This window comes from Cebus imitator, unplaced genomic scaffold (assembly GCF_001604975.1).
Source record: "Cebus imitator isolate Cc_AM_T3 unplaced genomic scaffold, Cebus_imitator-1.0 Scaffold159, whole genome shotgun sequence".
NCBI classification, from domain to species: Eukaryota; Metazoa; Chordata; class Mammalia; order Primates; family Cebidae; genus Cebus; species Cebus imitator.
In genome coordinates this window covers 3,034,375-3,052,876 of record NW_016107474.1, presented here as the reverse complement: position 1 = coordinate 3,052,876, position 18,502 = coordinate 3,034,375, and the positions used below count along the sequence as shown (strand labels likewise).

General features: G+C 57.2%; 1 protein-coding gene and 1 long non-coding RNA gene across 4 annotated transcripts in view; one reads left to right on the top strand and one right to left on the bottom strand.

Annotated features, from left to right (window-relative positions):
• GSE1 (Gse1 coiled-coil protein) overlaps positions 1 to 18,502 on the bottom strand; it is a 314,063-nt gene that overhangs the window by 267,404 nt on the left and 28,157 nt on the right. The gene's annotated exons all lie outside the window — the stretch shown is intronic.
• Positions 12,200 to 13,638, top strand: LOC119473434. The gene is made up of 2 exons (XR_005202650.1): positions 12,200 to 12,499; positions 13,382 to 13,638. It is a non-coding gene; the product is annotated as an uncharacterized LOC119473434 (long non-coding RNA).

Here is an 18,502-nt window from a genome sequence, read left to right as displayed (position 1 = left end):
CAGGCTGCTCTCTCTGGGTCCGCTCTCCCCTCTGTCTCCAGCCTCAGCTTTGGAACTCAGCCTGGCCTCGGCCCTGAGGGAAACCACCGTGACCTTTCCTGATGGCTCAGTCCCGCTCTGGAGGCTGTGCCCTCCCTCTGCAAACCTCCTCCTCCCAGGCTCTCGCATCCTGTTCCTGGCAGCTCCTCCAACCAGCGGTCCCCGGCGACGCCTCTCCCCCGAGCTCCTCAGCGTCTTGGGCCTGCCCCTGTGGACAGGCTGTGGACAGGCTGTCCCTGCGGACGCCACGGTGCTGCGGACAGGCTGCTCCAGCTCAGCCCCGCCAGCTCACCTCCCCGCCATGCCGCAAGGTTCCCGCGGACTCACCCCGGACACCGCAGGCACCCACAGTGTGCCGCATGCTGGGCTCCAGGACAAACGCACAGGATGTTAACCTCTCTGGGCCGGTGGCTCTCAAACTCAGGGACAGAAAGGCTTGTGAGGAGGTAGTTGGGCCACCAACGTCTCTGGGCTCCGGTTCTGAAAACCGGGCACAGAGCCCAGCTGCCGGCCTCAGGGTGAGCTCCGTACGCTGGGCCACTCCTGCAGACGTGGCCCTGGCCTCCCCGGACGTGCCCGCTCACAGCAGAGCCGCCCTGTCGCCCGCACACGCTCACGTCAGGCACAGTTAGATGGCTGGAAACGTGGAAAGCACACGTTTAAAAATTCCCGCCAGGAATGGTGGAGCCCAGACTGAGAAACACTGCTCTCCACCCTTCCCCCACACAGCAGTGTGGACGGGTATCAACCCCAGTAACCTGCGTGCAGCGTGGCGTGTACACACCAGGTGCTCAATAAACACTCAGCAGCAGTTAGAAGCTTTTTTTCTTTTTTAAAAGACTCTTGCTCTGTTGCCCAGGCTGGAGTGCAGTGGCACAATCTCGGTTCACTGCAACCTCTACCTCCTGGGTTCTAGCGATTCTTCTGCCCCAGCCTCCTGGGTAGCTGGACTACAGGCACGCACCACCACGCCAGCTAATGTTTCTATTTTAGTAGAGACAGGGTTTCACCATGTTGGCCACGATGGTCTTGATCTCTTGACCTCATGATCCGCCTGCCTCAGCCTCCCAAAGTGCTGGGATTACAGGCATGAGCCACCGCGCCCCGCCTAGAAGCTCTTACATGTGCCTCATTTGGGCCTCAGCCCCTTGTCCCAGCCTGGGGAGCCCACTCTGGTCTCAGCAGTCAGTGGCCCCCACCCCTATAGGCTGCCCAGCAGGTAGGAGCCCCCTGCCTCCACCCGGCCCTCCCGACCCCTGGAGCCTGACTTTGAGGGAGGTGACCCAAGGGAGGCAACTGTGTCTCCTCTTGGGGTCAGCGAGCCCAAACAGAGCTCCTGAGCTCGGGTCCCCTGGGGCGACAGCTTTTTTGTTCCTCTGCCGCCACCCCTGGTGCCCCACCCACCCCACCCATTCCGATGGCCTGGATACTCCCTAATAATAGCAGTACTAAATCTTCCCGGCCAATTCTGCTCCATTTCTATAAATAATGTAGAATCTTTTTATTTACTGACAGGTTGTAAAAGTATCAGGGAGAATAATGTGAAATCAGGAGCCGCTGAATAATGCATGACGTTGGCCTCACTCCCTCTCCTGCGGGGCAAGGCCCCACCGCTCCTCCCTGCACTGCGCCCACCCAGCCGGGCCTCAGAAAGCCCAGGCTGCGGCCCCAGCACAGGTCCTCTGATTTGGCCTTCGTGGTTTGGTCTCCACGCGGACGTCTTCATGGGTGGGGTCTCTGGATCTGCACCTGCACTGATGTGGGTGCTCAAACCAGCCTCGCCAGCCCCCCCCCTCACACACAGAGATTTGCAAGGTCAGGGCCAGGTCTCCACTATGACCCCTTCCAGGCACACACAGACACAGACCCACAATCACACACAGACACAGAGACACACACATCATATACAAACACACAAAAACACACAGAGACACACAATGCACACAGACACAGAGACACACACAACACACAGACACACAGAGACATACAACACACAGACACACACTTATACACAGATGCATGTATCACACAGGAACACAACCACACACAACACACACAGACATATGCAACACAGGCTCACAACCACACAGACCCACACAACACACAGACCCACACAACAAAAAACTACACGCAGAGACATATACGCAACACACGGACATACAGCCACATGCAGAGACACACACAAAGACATCCATGCAACACATATGCGACCACAGATACACACACAGACATACGCAAAACCACACACAGTACACAGAAACACACGACTCACACAGACGTAAAACCACACATATAAAATCATACACAGAAACACACACCCACACACATATAAACACAACACGCATGCACAATCACACACAATCATACCTAGAAACAGACACACACAATAATGCACACACATATAAACGCACAACATACATGCACAACCATACACAGAAGCCGACAGGCACGATCACGCAGACACACAGAGTCCCTGCCCAGAGCCCACACTTCCTGTTTGCACATCTGTTTGATGATCCCAAAGCCCAGCGGGGCAGGGAGGGCCCACGGGGCCCGTGGGGCCTCTGGCGGTCACTGCCTGTTTTCTTGACTTTGAAGGAAGGAGCATTACTGATTCGTGGTGCCGGTGTCGCCGGGGGGGTGCAGGTGTTGGCAGTCAGCAGCTCTGTGTGGCTGTGACACAAGGTCCCTGCAGGAGGCCCCTGTGTTTGCGCCAGGTCTGCCCAGGGGCTGCTACGCGCCCAGTGTGACTTGGCAGGTCCCACTCCACAGGGCGCAGTTCCAGGGCACAGCGCCCCATAGCTAGGGGTGCAGTGGCCTGAGGCCCGGGGTCTGCCCCGGCCAGTCGTGACCTCTCAGCAGTATATGTATGTGTATATATATACTTTTTTTCTTTTTTTTTTTTTGAGACAGAATTTCGCTCTTGTTGCCCAGGCTGGAGTGCAATGGTGCGATCTCGGCTCAGTGCAACCTCTGCCTTCTTGGTTCAAGTGATTCTCCCATCTCAGCTTCCCGAGTAGCTGGGATTACAGGCATGTGCCGCCAAGCCCAGCTAATTTTGTATTTTTAATAGAAACAAGGTTTCTCCATGTTGGTCAGGCTGGTCTCGAACTCCCGACCTCAGGTGATCTGCCTGTCTCGGCCTCTCAAAGTGCTGGGATTACAGGTGTGAGCCACTGCGCTCAGCCTCCTCTCAGCAATATCAATGCTAATATTCATAATGACAACAGCAGCCCACACTCATGGGGCGCTCACCACCTGCCAGGGGCTCTTCTAGGAGCAAATCACATATTCCTAATTCACTCTTCCCCCAAACTCACCAGAATGTGCACTCTCCAAGTGTAGGTATCCTCGTCTGTTTCACCCTCTGCTGTGTCCCCCAGGCCCGAGGCAATGCTTGGCACATAGTAGGTGCTCAATAAACGTGTGCTAAGTACATGGGGCTTGGTACTGTCATATCTCCACTTTACAGGTAAAGAAAGGAGGCAGACGGCTTTGGAACTGGTCAGTTTATCCAGGGGCCTGCAGGGGCTTTTGAAAGCCCGCAAGGATGGGGGGTGTGACAGTAGGGACAAGCTACAAGCGCATCAGCAATTTCGTCTTCCTGAAGCTGGGGGGTATATGGGTGCTGGCTATAGTATTCTTTATACTTTTGGGAATGCATTACGTGTTTCAGTTAGACACTCTGAAGGCCACGGAGCCGCTGGGGACTGAACCCCCACTGGAGGCCCGCCTTCCATGTGCACAGAGCCCCACTTGGGGCGGCCTGAGAGGACTCCATGCTGGGGGGCCCAGCAGACCAGGCAGCCTCCCGTGAGTGCATGGTCAGAAGCGGACAGTAATGAAACCCCGGAGGGCTCCCCACAGCACCACGTACTTCACACGTGCACGTCTATAGGGCCACATCACATGTGTGCAGGCAGCAGATTGCACACACATGTATGAACGCAATACAGACATCACACATGCCACAGGTATGTGCAGACCCTTGCATCCTCACACACATGTACACACCACACACGCATACACGTGTGCACGTAATATATAACACACGGCACGTGCATACCCATCTGCCAACCACACACAAGTACTTACACAATGTACACACACGCATGTGCCACACACACGCTCCGCACCCAGAGGGACTTACAAACATACCACACGTGTGGATGCACACTCAGCATGTGTTGCACTCTACACGTGCACACACGCACCCACACACCCACACACGTCCCCTGTACAGGGCTCTTCAAGGACCACATAGAAAGTGACATCTCCTACCCGCCCAAGAACCTGGAGCTGGGCTGTAAAGTTAGCTTCTCTCTCTTCCCTCTGACACTGAAGTTGTAGGATCTGAAATGACTCCCTCAATCCTAACCATTTTACAGCTGGGGAAACTGAGGTCCGGGGTCATGCAAAGATCCACCTGATTATGCGGGAACACCATCAGTATTTGGCCATGTGTGGCCGTGTCCTGGGCAGCTCTCCCACGTGTTACCTCCATGTAGCCTCGCCACAGCCTCAGGAGGTGGCAGGGGTGTCCCCAGTCTACAGACAGCAGCAGGGCGCAGCCACTTGCCCACAGACAGCAATCAGAGATGGGGGACTGGACCCAGCCCAGCTGACAGGAGGCTGGCACACACCCCCTCCACCTGCTGCTCAGGAGAGACTGGGCTCCCGCTGCTCTGACCCCTGGGAGCTCTGCGACCCCTCAGGCCTCTGTGTCCCAAGTTCTGCCACTGCAAATCATGACATGCTAACACTCCTTCTGCACTTCCCCAGAGACACCTGAGTTCTTCACCTGCTCACTCCACATCACCCAATGCTCACCACCATCCTGGAACCCGTGCTCCCATCACGCCCATTTTGCAGATGAGAAAACTGAGGTACTGAGAGCCAACAGCACTCATCGGGGTCTGAACCGTGGAAACCTAGCTCTAGGATACCCCAGAATGCCCAGATGCGTTTTCACCAGGGTTCTCTCCCACACAGAATCACCTGGAAGCTGAGATTACACCAAGGCCTGCAGCCCCCACCCCCACCCCCACAATTCTGAACTTGGTCTGTGGGGTGGGTGAAGCCCAGACCCCAGGATTTTGTGATTCTAAGGGGCAGCCCCGGGTCTGTGGGGCTCATTTCCTTCCAGAAGCTTCACCCCTCCTTCTCTGTGGGCTGGAGGAGGAGGATCCCAGGGGAAGTTCCTGAATTTAAATCAGACCTTCGGGAGGGTGGAGAGGGACGTGTGTCTTCCCTCTGCATTTCAGCCCCAGAGCCCAGGGCCTCCAGTCCCCGGGGAAGCGGTGCAAAGGCGATGCAGGTGTAAGGCTGACGCACGTCCTTGAGAGGGGCCAGATGGCCGCTCAGTGGCAGGTGGTGCTTCCCTCGCCCTGGCGCTCCGGGGAGGCCCCAGGCTGAGTCAGAACCCGAAGGCTCCCTGCACGGAAGGTGACTTTGGAACTTCAGGAACTCCACGTGACAACTCCAGAAGCTGGTGGCAGCGGCGGGGGGCGGACAGAGAGAGGGCTCAGTCTCCAGATTTAGTCCTGTGACAAGCCCGTGCCAGCGGAGACCACAGGTTCCAGGCAGAGACCACGAGAGGAGATACCCGCGCCATGCCCTATGCCTGGCCCTTGGGGACGCATTGCCCGTGGGAGACGGCTCAGCTCCTGCATCAGCGAGTAGACACCGAGTGTCCCTCGAGCACTGGGGGTGGGAGTGGGGGTCGCAGCCTGAGCGCCCTGCTGTGTGGCCCCGGGCCCTGCAGTCTACCTCTCTGAGCTGCTATCTGCTTTGCCAAATGACAAAGGGGAGAAAAGCGTCTGCTTTGCCACAGGGCTGAGAGGAGGCATCTGAAGTCTTGTCCCAGTGTGTGGGAAATCAGGTCTCCCTCTCTTGTCCTCCCTCCAGGATTTCACAGAGGGGATGGGGGACAGGAGCAAGGGAGCTCCCTGGGGTGCTGGCCTGTCTCCTTTTCCATCCGCCCGTGCCACCCTGCCCACCCACCCGCTGGCGGGAGCCCCCATCTCTCCGTCCCCTGCTCTGCTTTCCACGCTTGCGCTCGCTCTCTCTGGACCTCTCTGTCCCTGCTTTCTCTGTCTGGGCTTCTTCCTCTGTCTCTCTCCGTGCCCATCTCATTCTCTGTCTCTTTGATGCTTTCTGTCTCTCTCTGACCTTCACAGGCTCCCTTCACACACCCCCATCTCACATACAGACAGGAAACAGGCGCCTCCAGCCCACAGCCCTGACCCGCGCTTCCCAGACACCGCCTCCCCGCCGCCAGCCTCGCCCACCACGGGTCAAGTCCCCACGGGGGCCTGTGGCCTCCCACTCGGGAAGCGTCCGGACATCCATCCTGCCCCGGTGTGGGGTCTTGAGAATGGCCTGGACGTCCTGAACGGAGCAGAAATCCCGCTCCTAATCAGTGGGAGGAGGAAGCTGCCCCTCCCAGCCAACCCATCTCTTCCGTGGCTCCGGGTGGTGGGCAGCCGCCTCTGGCAGAGCCCAGGCGCTGGGAGGTGATGGCAGGCACTGGAGCAGAGAGCACCCAGGACAGCGGCTCCTCCACCCAGCATGGAGCTAGACTTGGGTGCGGGGGTGGTGGGAGGGGCATGGAAACCGCCAGTGGGAGGTGTTTGGGCATTAAGATTGCAGCTGATCCACTCTGTGCAGGAGTTCAAGCCAGGGCCTGTCTGCACGGGGCCATGGCCGACACAGCTGCCCACTCCCAACTCCCCCCGCCTCAGTGCCTGGGCAGCAGGGAGAGGCTGAGCGCGCAGGAGACAGTGTTATCCTCCTGCCCCGCCAGGCTTGGGGAGCTGGGGAGGAGACGGGCGGGGCAGGAGAGGAACAGCCCGGTGACGTCCTCCCTCCTGCCCACGGGGTCCCATTGAGTTTTCCTACATGAAGTGTGGGCTGTGGATGAGCTGGACAGACTGAGGCTGGGAACAGGCTACCTGGGGCTGAAGCTCTCATTAGCCTTGTTCATATCCGAGAGAAGGTGCTAGAAGCAGCAAGCTCAGGAGAAGAAAGGAGAAAAACTCCCAGAGCATCTTGAGGCTCAGAGGACATACCAGCCAGGGAACAGGGCTGCGGGGCCTGCAGGCCAGGGGAACTCAGGCTGCCGACATCCCCATGGAGCCCTTCTGTGGGGGGCTGGCTGGTTTCCCTCTCTCCCCATCGCTGGGCTGGCTCTGCTCCAGGGCAGCCTGGGAACAGGGCAGAGCCAGGGCAGGGTGGGCGGGCGCCAGGAGGAAGCCAGGAGGAGGCAGGCGGGATGATTTAGGAGCTGTTCTAGGCAGGCCCCTGGAGAGCATGGGCAAGGGAGGGCGGACGTGACAGAGGGAGGGAGCATTTGTTCAGGGTGAGTCAAAAGATGCAAAGGGCTTTCTTGGGAGGCCTGGAGAGAAAGGGAGGTCTGGAGCCACCAGGGCCAGGGCTGGCATGGTGCCCGGCCAAAGCCAGAGCTTCAGAGCTGGGCGCTGGCCGCTGGGAGGGTGTTTCCAGGCAGCAAACATGCCAGCCTGTGTCCAGCATGGCCAGACCTGGAGGCTCAGAGATGATGCCCCTTTGCATCTCTGCTCCACACTTGGCAGCCTGGGCCCACTCTCAGGCCTTGGTGTGCCCAGCTGTGAAATGGGAGAATCTGATGGCCCTTCTCACATGAGGAGCCTGGCACACAGCAGCGCTGATCATCTTACCTGCTGTTTCTCCCTCCTTTGTTTTTCTGAGTCAGAATCTCATTCTGTTTTGCCCAGGCTGCAGTGCCTTGTGCGATCTCGGCTCACTGCAACCTCCGCCTCCCTGGTTGAAGTGATTCTCCTGCCTCAGCCTCCCAAGTGGCTGGGACTACAGGCCCATGCCAAAATATCTGGCTAATTTTTTTTTTTTTTTGTAATTTAGTGGAGATAGGGTTTCACTGTGTTGGCCAGGGTGGTCTCGAACTTCTGACCTTGTGACCCACCCGCCTCATCCTCCCAAAGTGCTGGGATTACAGGTGTGAGCCACTGCGCCCAGCCTTCTCCCTCCTTTTTAACACGCTCAGCAGACGCCACTGTCCTGAAGCCTCAGCAGCTTGGGACTTGGATTTTTCTAGGTCTGGTATAGATTTTACTTGTCCATTCGGTTCCATTCCATTCCCAGGGATTCAGGGTAATGTTCAGGTCCTCAGCCCGCCATGCAGGGCCTGCCCCAGCTTGCCCTGGACCCTCCTTCCTGTTCATCCCCAGCCTGGTATCTAGACGCCCCAGCATACAACCTGCCTCTCTCTAGGTGTCCCAGCTTCTGCCCGCCCTACCATCCACCACTCGCCCCATTCCCCTCATCAAGAATGCCCAGGTGTTTCCCTCTGCAGGCCTAATGCCTATATGTCCTTGTCCTTCAAGGCCCAACTCAATTGCCACCTCCTCTAGGGAGACTTCCCTGGATGCCTCTAGCCTGCCCCATGGGGCTTCCACAGTGCTTCCTCCAGACCATTCATCCATCCCAAGTCTAGGCCAATTTTTGAGCCAGAAACCATGTGCCCAAGAAGCCAGGGCTGGCATGGAGGGGGATGCCCGAGAAAGGCTGGAATTCTGCAGGCAGCAGGAATGTGAGAAGAAAGGTTTGCTCTGCTGTAGAAAAAGAGACGCTTTTGGGGGAGACGGACGGGGCTTCTGCTCCAGCGAAGACCAACGGGCTAACACGAATCCCCAGGGCTTTCAGAGGGAGAAGACCCTGGCTCCCAGCAGGGCCTGGAATCTCAAGGTGATCTTGCAGACAGGAGTGGGAAGGTGGGGGCTGCAGCCCATCCAGGACTAAACCAGCGACCCCGCAAATGGGCACAGGGGAGCGTCCATAAGGCAGAGCCCCCTCGGGCCGCTCATCTGAGGAATCACTCCAATGATCTGCTTTAAAGTGACGCTCAAAGCCCGACCGTCCTCTTCCTGTGAACATCACAGAAGCCAGCCCCCAACCTCCCCGATTATTTGAGAATTCTCCCTCTACACCCATCAAATTAGAGCAGCGTCCAGCAGGGCTGCACCAGCACCGACAGGTATTAAACTTTAATGAACACTAATGGCTTTGCCCTACTTTGTGAGTGCCAGGCCTACATTTATGAACATTTAATTTCTCGGGCCTTGACCTCGCTCCCTCCCCGGCTGCCGGCCCCTGGCTGCCTCCCACCCCCCAGCTCCGCCTCTCCTGGGCAGACGTTGGTGTTTTTCATCAGCAGTCAGGCTGAGCCTTCCCTGACCCCCGACAGCCCAGCCCGAATGTCCATTCTCCCAGGGGGTCAACAGCCTGGAGGCCAGCAGCAAGCCAGAACAGTATCCCCGCCCAGTGACCAGCGGCCCGGCACTCCCAGGCAGATGGGAAGTGTCCTGTGGGCCCCCGAGGGGTGCACTCCACGCTGCCTGCAGGCCTTGCCCCAGGACGCCCGGAGCTCCCCAGGCCCACCCCGCCCCAGTGGGCCTACATCAGGACTGCAGGGCACAGGCTGGCGGCCAAACCCCTGCTGCCCCCTGGTGGCGAAAAGGCCCACCTGCCCACTGGGGGGACCCCAAGCCCCCAGGTCCAGCCCAGCCACCAGGCTGGGGGGCAGTGGGGAATAGACAGAGGGGGCCTGAGCAGGGCACCTCACTCTGGACTAGACTCCTAGAAGATTAGAGCCCTGGACTGCCTGCTGCCTCCTGGGTGTAAGTCCCTTGCCTTTGGAGACTGGGATGGTACCAAAATCACACAGGAGCCGGAGGACTGTTCCAGAAGTTTTCGGACCTATCTCAGTCAGGAATAGGTAGCTCTTTGTGACTCAGCAGTAGTCTCTGCAAAATGAAGCTAGCAAAACACCCTCCCAGCTGCTTCCCACCCCTTCAGCTCCGGGGGATGGAGGCAATACCAGAGGCATTTATTAAGTACCTACTGCCTGCCGGGTACTGGACGGAGCTGTAAGGACATCAGACATTTCTGCTATTGGGATTCAAGGGGATGGTGCATCCACCACAGACACCAGGTCATTTGGGCTGGGAGCCCTGGGAGCTTGTGGCCTCTGGCCTCCCTGCAGCTCTTCTCTTGCCAGAGGCCTCAGACAGCCCAAAGTTCACAAATTTTGTGTCCCTGCCTTCCTTTCCTTGAGACAGGGTCTTGCTGTGTTGCCTAGGCTGGAGTGAAGTGGCTTAATCACAGTTCATTGCAGCCTTGACCTGCTGGCCTCAAGCAATCCTCCCACTTCAGCCTCCCAAAGTGCTGGGATTACAGGCATGCAGCACTGTGCCTGGCTCAGTTTCCCTTCTGACCTCCAAGAGGCAGCTGCCTGTGAGAAGCAATGACTGCAGACACCGCACCAGCAGCCTTGGCAGGGGCTCTAGCTGATCCTCCTCCCTCTGACCAGCCTCTGGTCCTTATCTGAGGGAGGAGGCCAAGCCCAAAGAGGCAGGGAATGGATAAGAGGAACCCAGGCTCCACCCAGCCACATTAGGATTCCCTTGCCCAGAGTCATGCACTGTGCCTCTGGGTAGATGGAGAGGTCTCGTAGGGCATCCCTGCACATTCAGGGTCAGCCAGCCTGACCCCAACCGCCTTTCCGCCTCTCCAGCCTCAGGCTCCATCTTTCCTGAGGCAACGCTCCCTAAGAGTAAAGGAGGCGGCCAGGCGCAGTGGCTCACGCCTGTAATCCCAGCACTTTGGGAGGCCAAGGCAGGTGGATCACCAGGGGTCAGGAGTTCGAGACCAGCCTGGCTAATCTGGTGAAACCCCGTTTCTACTAAAAATATAAAAAATTAGCTGGGTGTGGTTGCGGAGGTGTCTGTAGTCCCAGCTACTGGGGAGGCTGAGGCAGGAGAATCACTTGAACCCAGGAGGCGGAGGTTGCAGTGAGCCGAGATCACACCATTGCACTTCAGCCTGGGCGACATAGGAAGACTCTGTGTCAAAAAAAAAAAAAAAAAAAAGAAAGAAAGAAAGAAAAAGAAAAGAGTTAAGGAGGCTGGGCTTCTGGGTTCCAGACCCTTCCACATGTCCTGGCTGTGATATGTGGCTGGCCTTCAGCTTCCTCACCTGTGATACGGAGACAGTGGGAGACCCTACACCCCAGTAGGATTGCCTGATAAAATACACGACGCCCAGTGAAACTTCAATCCCAGATAAACAACAAATACCTTCTTCAGTATAACAGCTTTAATATATAACCCTCGTGCCCTATGATGCCATGTAAGGCGCACAGTTGGGTGCGCTTTGGCATACTCATAGCACTGGGCAGCTACTCGCCACAGTTAATGTCAGGCTGTATGGACCACTCCAGAGAGCTCCATGTCCATCAGTGGCCATGCTCCCAGCCCCTCCCCAGCCTGAAGCCACAGATGTTTTAAGAACGTTAAGTATAGCCTAACTATTGCATGGGGCATGCTCACACTAAAAGGTAGTTGTTGTTTCTCTAAAGTTGACATTTAACTAGGTGCCCCATTTTTTTTCTTTCTGAATCTGGCGGCTCGCCCTGCCAGGCCTGCTGCAGGCCTGAAAGGAGTCCGCTGCGTGCGCATCGTCGATGCTGGGTGCCACCGTCCTGTTCTCAGTATTCATATTACCGTTGTTTGAGATCCTCCAGAAGCAGATCCCAGGACAAGGATCAAGGGCAGGGAGCTGATTTGGGAGGGAATCCCGGGAAGGGAGGGAGTGGGGAGTAAGGCTGGGAAGGAAACCTCCAGGGGCCACGCTGAACAGGCCAGGTGGGGTCCCTGGGAGAGAAGAGTTCCCAGGAAGGACAGGGATGATGGAGAGGTATCCACCAGCACCTTCCCTTCTTGGGCGGGAGTGACTCCCGGGGACACCCACCTCCTGGCACGTAAGTTGCAGCCTGCATGAGCCGGGGGCAGCCCGGGAACAGGTTCCAGCATGGAAGCCCAGAAGCCACCAGGTTCTACAGAGCCATCTGCAGGTGAGCTCCGAGACCAACGGGGGACATGTGGGTGTGGCCCCACAAGCATCTGCTACAGAGAGCCTGGGCACACATGTCAGCTTGAATAGTGTCCCGCCCCACCCCCGATTCACATCCCCCTGGAACCTGTGAATGGGGTCTTGCTTAGAAACAGGGTCTCTGCAGATGGCATCAGGTGGAAATGTGGGTATATATTAAATATACCCACATTTATAAGGACGGCCGGTGTCCTTATAACATGAGGGGAATTGAGAGACAGTCACAGGGGAAAGACGGTCATGTGATGACTGCAGACACTGAAGTGATGCTGCCACAAGCCAAGGAATGCTGAAGCCACCAGAGGCTGGAAGAGCAGGAGGCATGGCTGGCTGGACCTGCCAGGCAGAGTGTGGCCCTGCCGACCCCTTGATTTGGGACTTCTGGCCTCCAGAACTGCAGGAAAAGAAACCTTTCAGCCCCCTGGTTTGTGGTACTTTGTTACCACAGCCACAGGGGACAAATACAGCTAGTCACTACCGTTCTGTGCCTCAGTTTACCCAACTGACAAAAGAGGTAAAAAAGCCTGCTTCTTAGGTGGGTGCATGTGACATGCATTAATGCCTGAATGTGTTTGCACACTACCTGGAATGTCACAGCTCCGTGCCGTGGGGGCTGCTGCAACCATTCTTGCTGCTGCTGTGGATCTGCCCTGATCCATCCTGGCCCTTTCTGAGGGGTGCTGGGGCTGCCAGCTGGGGGGCCTTGGGAGCTGACAGCAACAAACCAGCTAAGCAGCCCCAGCCAAGGAGGCTGGCGCCTTGTCCTGTCAACTCCTAGGGCGGGCAGTGGGGCCGGGAAGGCGCTGCAGTAGAGCGGACCGCTATCATTCCCTGCAGTGCCCGGCCCCTCTGCTCGGCCCAGCCCAGAGCCTGTCTTTCCGCCAGCATGACGCAGCTCCAAAGTGCAGACACAAAAATGTAATGTCATAACATTCGCAGTCCAATAACCTTTGCTTCAGGAGACGGCTCCGGCTGTCAGAGGAGCCGGGAGGTAAATATTTCAGCAGCGAGGCCAGCGTGAGGTTCGGGCTGGGGCCAGGCTCCCAGAGCTGGGCGGAGGGGGATGAGGTGGGGGTGCAGGAGCACTAGCGTCCAGGCTCACCCCATTTAAAATATCCGCACAGTAAATCCAAGGCGAGTGAGCAGGAGAGGCCAGAGCCAGGATGAAATATGAGCGGACATAATGCCTGACGCCTTTATTGTTCTGAAATGCCTTCCAACAAGTTATGGGACCACAGCTTGACCCTAACCCATCATATTGTTATATGGCAGGACACAAAGCTAGCTCTTAGAATTAGGGCTCAAAGGGGGACGAGCTGCCCTGGTCAGGCCACAGCCCTGGGGGGCACGCGGTGCCCCCCACTTAGCAGGAATCTGACCCTGATCTTGTTACCAGAAACCAAAGGAGGCCCCGTCCCTGTCTGCTGCTGGACAACTCCTCCTGGTCATGTGAATGATGACCCCACCCCAACGTCAGCAGAGCTGTGCCCCTGACCGCACAAAGCTACAGGCCATGAGTGTTTTGGAGTACCTACTGCGTGCCAGTGACTGTCCCAGATTTTGGGGACACAGAAGTATGTATAAGAAGACAGAGTTCCTTTTGCATGACTATTATGTATTCATCATAACTACAAATAAATCATCTTATAAACAGATGAATAAGTAATCTGCGCTTTCTAGGCCTGACGTGCAGCTGAATCCCAGCCGAGGCCCAGGGACGGCTGCTGGCACGTTCTTCTCTCTCTCTTTCTGTCCCTTCTCTGGCTTCAGTCACACCTCAGTTTCCCCTTGAGTAAAACAAGACAAAGAGCCTGACTCCACAGGGTCTACGTAAGACCTCAGTGCCCAGATCCACTAAGCGTGGGCCCACCTGCCACGCAGCTGTTTGCCAGTGACACCCCTCCCTGGGCCTCAGTTTGCTTCTCTATTAAATGGGGGCAATACTAGCACCTGCTTGGCAGGCTTGCGGGGATTCAATGGGTTCAGGTAAAGGGCTCCAAGCAGGAAGGGTCTCAGTGATGTGTTAGGATTATTCTTCTGTAAGTGGAAGAGACGGTCTTGGGGGCTCAGCTTTGAGGGCAGGAGATTGTTCTCTCTGCTTCAGGCTTTCTAGGACAGTGACACATGGTGGGAGGGATGGAGGACGGAAGCAGAGACATGGCCATAGCAAGACGCATTGCATACCCAGGTTTACACCACCTGCATGCAAACCAGATGAAAATAACATGTGACCCCCATCCTCAGCCCCTGCTATGGCCCTAGCAGCTGCTTTTTTTTTTTTGGACGGAGTCTCACTCTGTCGCCCAGGCTGGAGTGCAGTGGTGCGATCTCAGCTCACTGCAACCTCCACCTCCTGGGTTCAAGTGATTCTCCTGCCTCAGCCTCCTGAGTAGCTGGGACTACAGGTGCCCACCACCACACCCAGCTAATTTTTGTATTTTTAGTAGAGATGGGGTTTCACCATCTTGGCCAGGCTGGAATCGAACTCCTGACCTCAGGTGATCCACCCACCTTGGCCTCCCAAAGTGCTGGGATAACAGGCGTGAGCCACCAGCCCTGGCCCCTAGCAGCTTCTTAATGATCAGACATGAAGCCCAACACCTTTATTGTTCTGAAATGCTCTACCAGAAGGCCTCAGACGCTGCCTGGCCCCCATTGCTGGCCAGTCCCTTCTCTCCCCAGGACCTGGCTGGGGGGCTTCAGAGCCTGAGCCCCTTTTCTCGCTCAATGAGGGCCATTCCATGGTTCAGAGATTACCTTGGACATCGTGCAACAGTTCTCTCTCTCTTGTTTTCCCTGATGATAATGTTCCCGAAGAAGACTTCCCTACCTTGTAGGATTCGGGACACCTATGACTCTGCCCGGGATTCTCCATCTAAGCACAACCTCATCTCCTGTCACTTGTCCTGGCTCAACCCAACCCCAATGCAGAGCCACCAGCTGCCCCACTCCTTCATCGACAGTCAGAACTGAGTCAAGGGAAGGAAAGAAGCCCAGATGTTGCCTGCTGTTTCTTCCCTTCCTCCCTCCCTTCCTTTCTTCCTTCCTTCCCATCTATCCACCCGTCCACCCATCTATCCACCTACCCACCCATCCATCTGTTATCTATCCACCCATCCATCCACCCATGGATCCACTCACCCATCTACCCATCCATCCATCCCTTCATCCATCCATCCATCCACCCACCCATCACCCACCTATTCACTCACCAATCCATCCATCCATCCATCAATCCCACTATCCAATCATCCAATCACCCATCCATGCAAATATCCACCCAACCATTTTCATTCACCCATTTGTCTAGCCAATAAGTACTTACCTACTCTCTACCAAGCACTGTCCCTAATGTGTTCTGGTGACACAGAGTGAACTACACGGATGAACGAGCTCTCACAAAGCTTATGTTCTAACCAAGGGAGAGAAAGAGATTTTTAAAAGAAGAAAATCAATGAACAGGACAGCTTTGGATAGTTGGTGGTAAGTAAGAGGAAGAAAGCAGCCCAAGGTAACATGAGAGCAGGTGACGTCCTGGAGGAGAGGGGCCACCAGGTCAGATGATCCTGGAAAGTCTCACTGAGGAGGTGACCTTTGAGCTAAGGCCTGAAGGTCGGGAAGAAGCCAGTCCTACAAAGTTCTGTGGAAAGAGCATTGCAGCCTGAAGGGATAGCAGGTGCAAAGGTCCTGGGGCAGGACCACAGAGCAGGGGCCACAAGGGCTCCAGCATGAGTTGGGGGTTGAGCCAGGGGACTAGGAGGGAGGCTGGGGCCAGACCTTGCAGTGCTCCCAGCATTCCACAGGCTGTGGCAAATGTCAAGGCGCCAGGGAGGTGGGGGGCTCTGGGGAGTCACTGGGTGTGAGACTCAGAAAGGACCTGGGGCTGGAACATGGGTACAGGGGACTCCCCCGCTCCTTAGGCCTGGTGTCTTCGTGCATAGCCCCCTGTGTGGGACTCTGGTACCTGTGGCATCTGGGCTGGAAGGGCCATCCACGAACCACGGCAGTTGGGCAGTGGCCAGGGCACCCACTGTCCCTCCCTTCTCTCCTTTAAGTGGTTCCTGAGAACCTCACATTCAAATTGTTAAGAACTCAGAGAGCTGGTGCTAGAAGGCCCGGGGTGATGCTGTGTGGCCCCAGGGAGCCCCAGAACCTTCCGAGGGAGCTGTCCAGTTGTCCCTTCCAAAGTCCACCCAGCCAAAGCCAGGAGCGGGGCTGCCCGAAGAGGCATCGAAGAAATAGTACCCGGGCGCCCTCCCTCCCCTCCAGCACCCATACGGTAAAATCTGGTAACAACTCCAGGAGAAGCCTCTGGAAGGAGTGTCCCAGAGGGCAGCGTGGGTTGGGGGCTGTTTCCAGCACTCACTAAGTGGGGTCACCTTTCCTGACCACCGACTCCGGCCAGCCTCCTTCTAAGGCGTTTCACGCACAGGTGTGCTCAACACTCAGGTCACAAAACTTAGGCCCAGAGAGGGTTTAGCATCTCCTGAAGGTCACACAGCCGACACAGCTGGGACCAGAAGCCATACTCTGAGGCCCCACAATGACAATGACGACGAGGATGACAGCCACAGATCCCACTTCTGTGGCACTAGGTGCCCAGCTGCCATACATAGCCCGTCATGGCAACAGCTCCACTTACAATGACAAGCCCCTGTGAGTTAGGTCATCGTCGTCATTTGAGACGGAATCTTGCTCTGTCTCCCAGGCTGGAGTTCAATGGCACAACTGCAGCTCACTACAACTTCTGCCTCCCAGGTGCAAGTGATTTTACAGGCACCTGCCACCACACCCAGCTAATTTTGTATTTTTAGTAGAGACGGGGTTTCGTCATGTTGGCCAGGCTGGTCTCGAACTCCTGACCTCAGGTGATCCACTCGCCTTGGCCTCCCAAAGTGCTGGGATCACAGGCGTGAGCCACCGCGCCTGGCCCTTATCATTATTATTATTATTATCTCATTTTGCCTATGGGGAAACTGAGGTAAGACGCGGCAAGAGACTTATTCACGTGTGCGGTAAGATGGCGCAGCCAGGTTTGATCCAGGCGGCATCTGGCTCTCCCGCTAGAGCCAACCGTCCATCCTGGTGTCAGGCAGGCAGGCAGGACGTACTACGCCAGGCACCTGTCACAATGTCAGGGCCTGTTTGGCTCTGCTGGCCGCAGCACTGAGCCCAAATAGGGGAAAGGCACGTGGGAGGGTTCCACCTGAGCCACGAGGTTTAAACAGCGTGAAAGGGGGTGGTGGTCTCTGAGCCAGTGTCCCCTCAACTCTGACCTGTCACAGAGAGATCTTGACCAGAAAGAAGGGCCACTGTCCCATGGCCACGGGAGGCCCCGACAGCCCTACAGAGTGACACCCACCCTGGGTGTACCCTCGGGGAATGAGAGTTCGCCCCCAGCCACCCCTCCCCCACAGGGCTTGAGCCAGCCCTGAAAACACCCCACGGCCCCCTCCCTAGGTTCAGGGCCATGCGGCCCCGTCTGGAGCTGGAGCTGGAGCCGGAGCCGTCCTGGCCCAGGGTCACTCGCGGACATTCTTAATGGCCCCCTCCCCTGTCCAGCTCTGTCTCCACCAGAGTGATGTATGACCCCATTACCGCCGAGGCCTCGGAAGGGCTCCAGGATGGACGGCCAGCCGCCTCACGAGAGCGGGGAGGCAAAAACACGTGCAGGTGAAAAATGAACTTCATCAGACTCCCCGGGTCTCATTACCATCCGTCAGCAGCCAGGCCGGCCCTGGGGGCCTCGGGACTTGCCGGGCTCGGAGGCTGCGGACCCCTCCTCCACCTGGGCTCCATCCCAGACACGGCCTCCACTTGGCCTCCTGTCCTGCTCCCCAGGGACCCCAAGAAGGAGCCGTCTGCCATGGGTAGTGGTGGGAGGCAGGTGTTTCCCATCCAGCCTGGACCCTGTGTGGCCGTGAGTCTCTGTGCAGGCGTCTGTCCCCCTCTGCATGGTGACCCCAATAGTAGGGGCCACACCACGCTCTTCTGGAAGTCCTGGCCTCATAGACAGATGGCATCAGGGGCAAAGGGCAGCAGAGAGGAGCCCTGGCTGCGCCCGGGCCAGAGACGCACAGAGACGCGCCTCCCCCTCCTCCCATCCTCCTGCCCCGGACAAGCAGCCACAGGCTGCAGGCACCCACCCCAAAACACCTGCTGTGGGTGTCCTGCCCCGGGCACCTCTCCCAAGCCCCGTGTGGCTGAGCCCAGAGTGGCACAAAGGGCTTCCTTGGCGAGAACAGGCTTGTCTCCCGACTGGCAGAGCAGCAGGGCCCGGGGTAGGGGACAGGGAGCCAGGGAGACTTTTACGACTGGAAGCGTTTCTGAAAGCATCTGGCTGAGGCAAGGCCAGGGTGGGCGGCCAGGTGTGCCCAGCAGGCTCACCTGCTGGGTCTGCGGCAGGCTGGATGCGAGGCCAGAACTCCCACCTGCCCAGCTGCTTGCCTGAGGCCCCCAGGGTACAGAAGCGCCCAGCAAGATTCGGACAGGCCTGCTCTGTGCGTCCCCCCAGCAT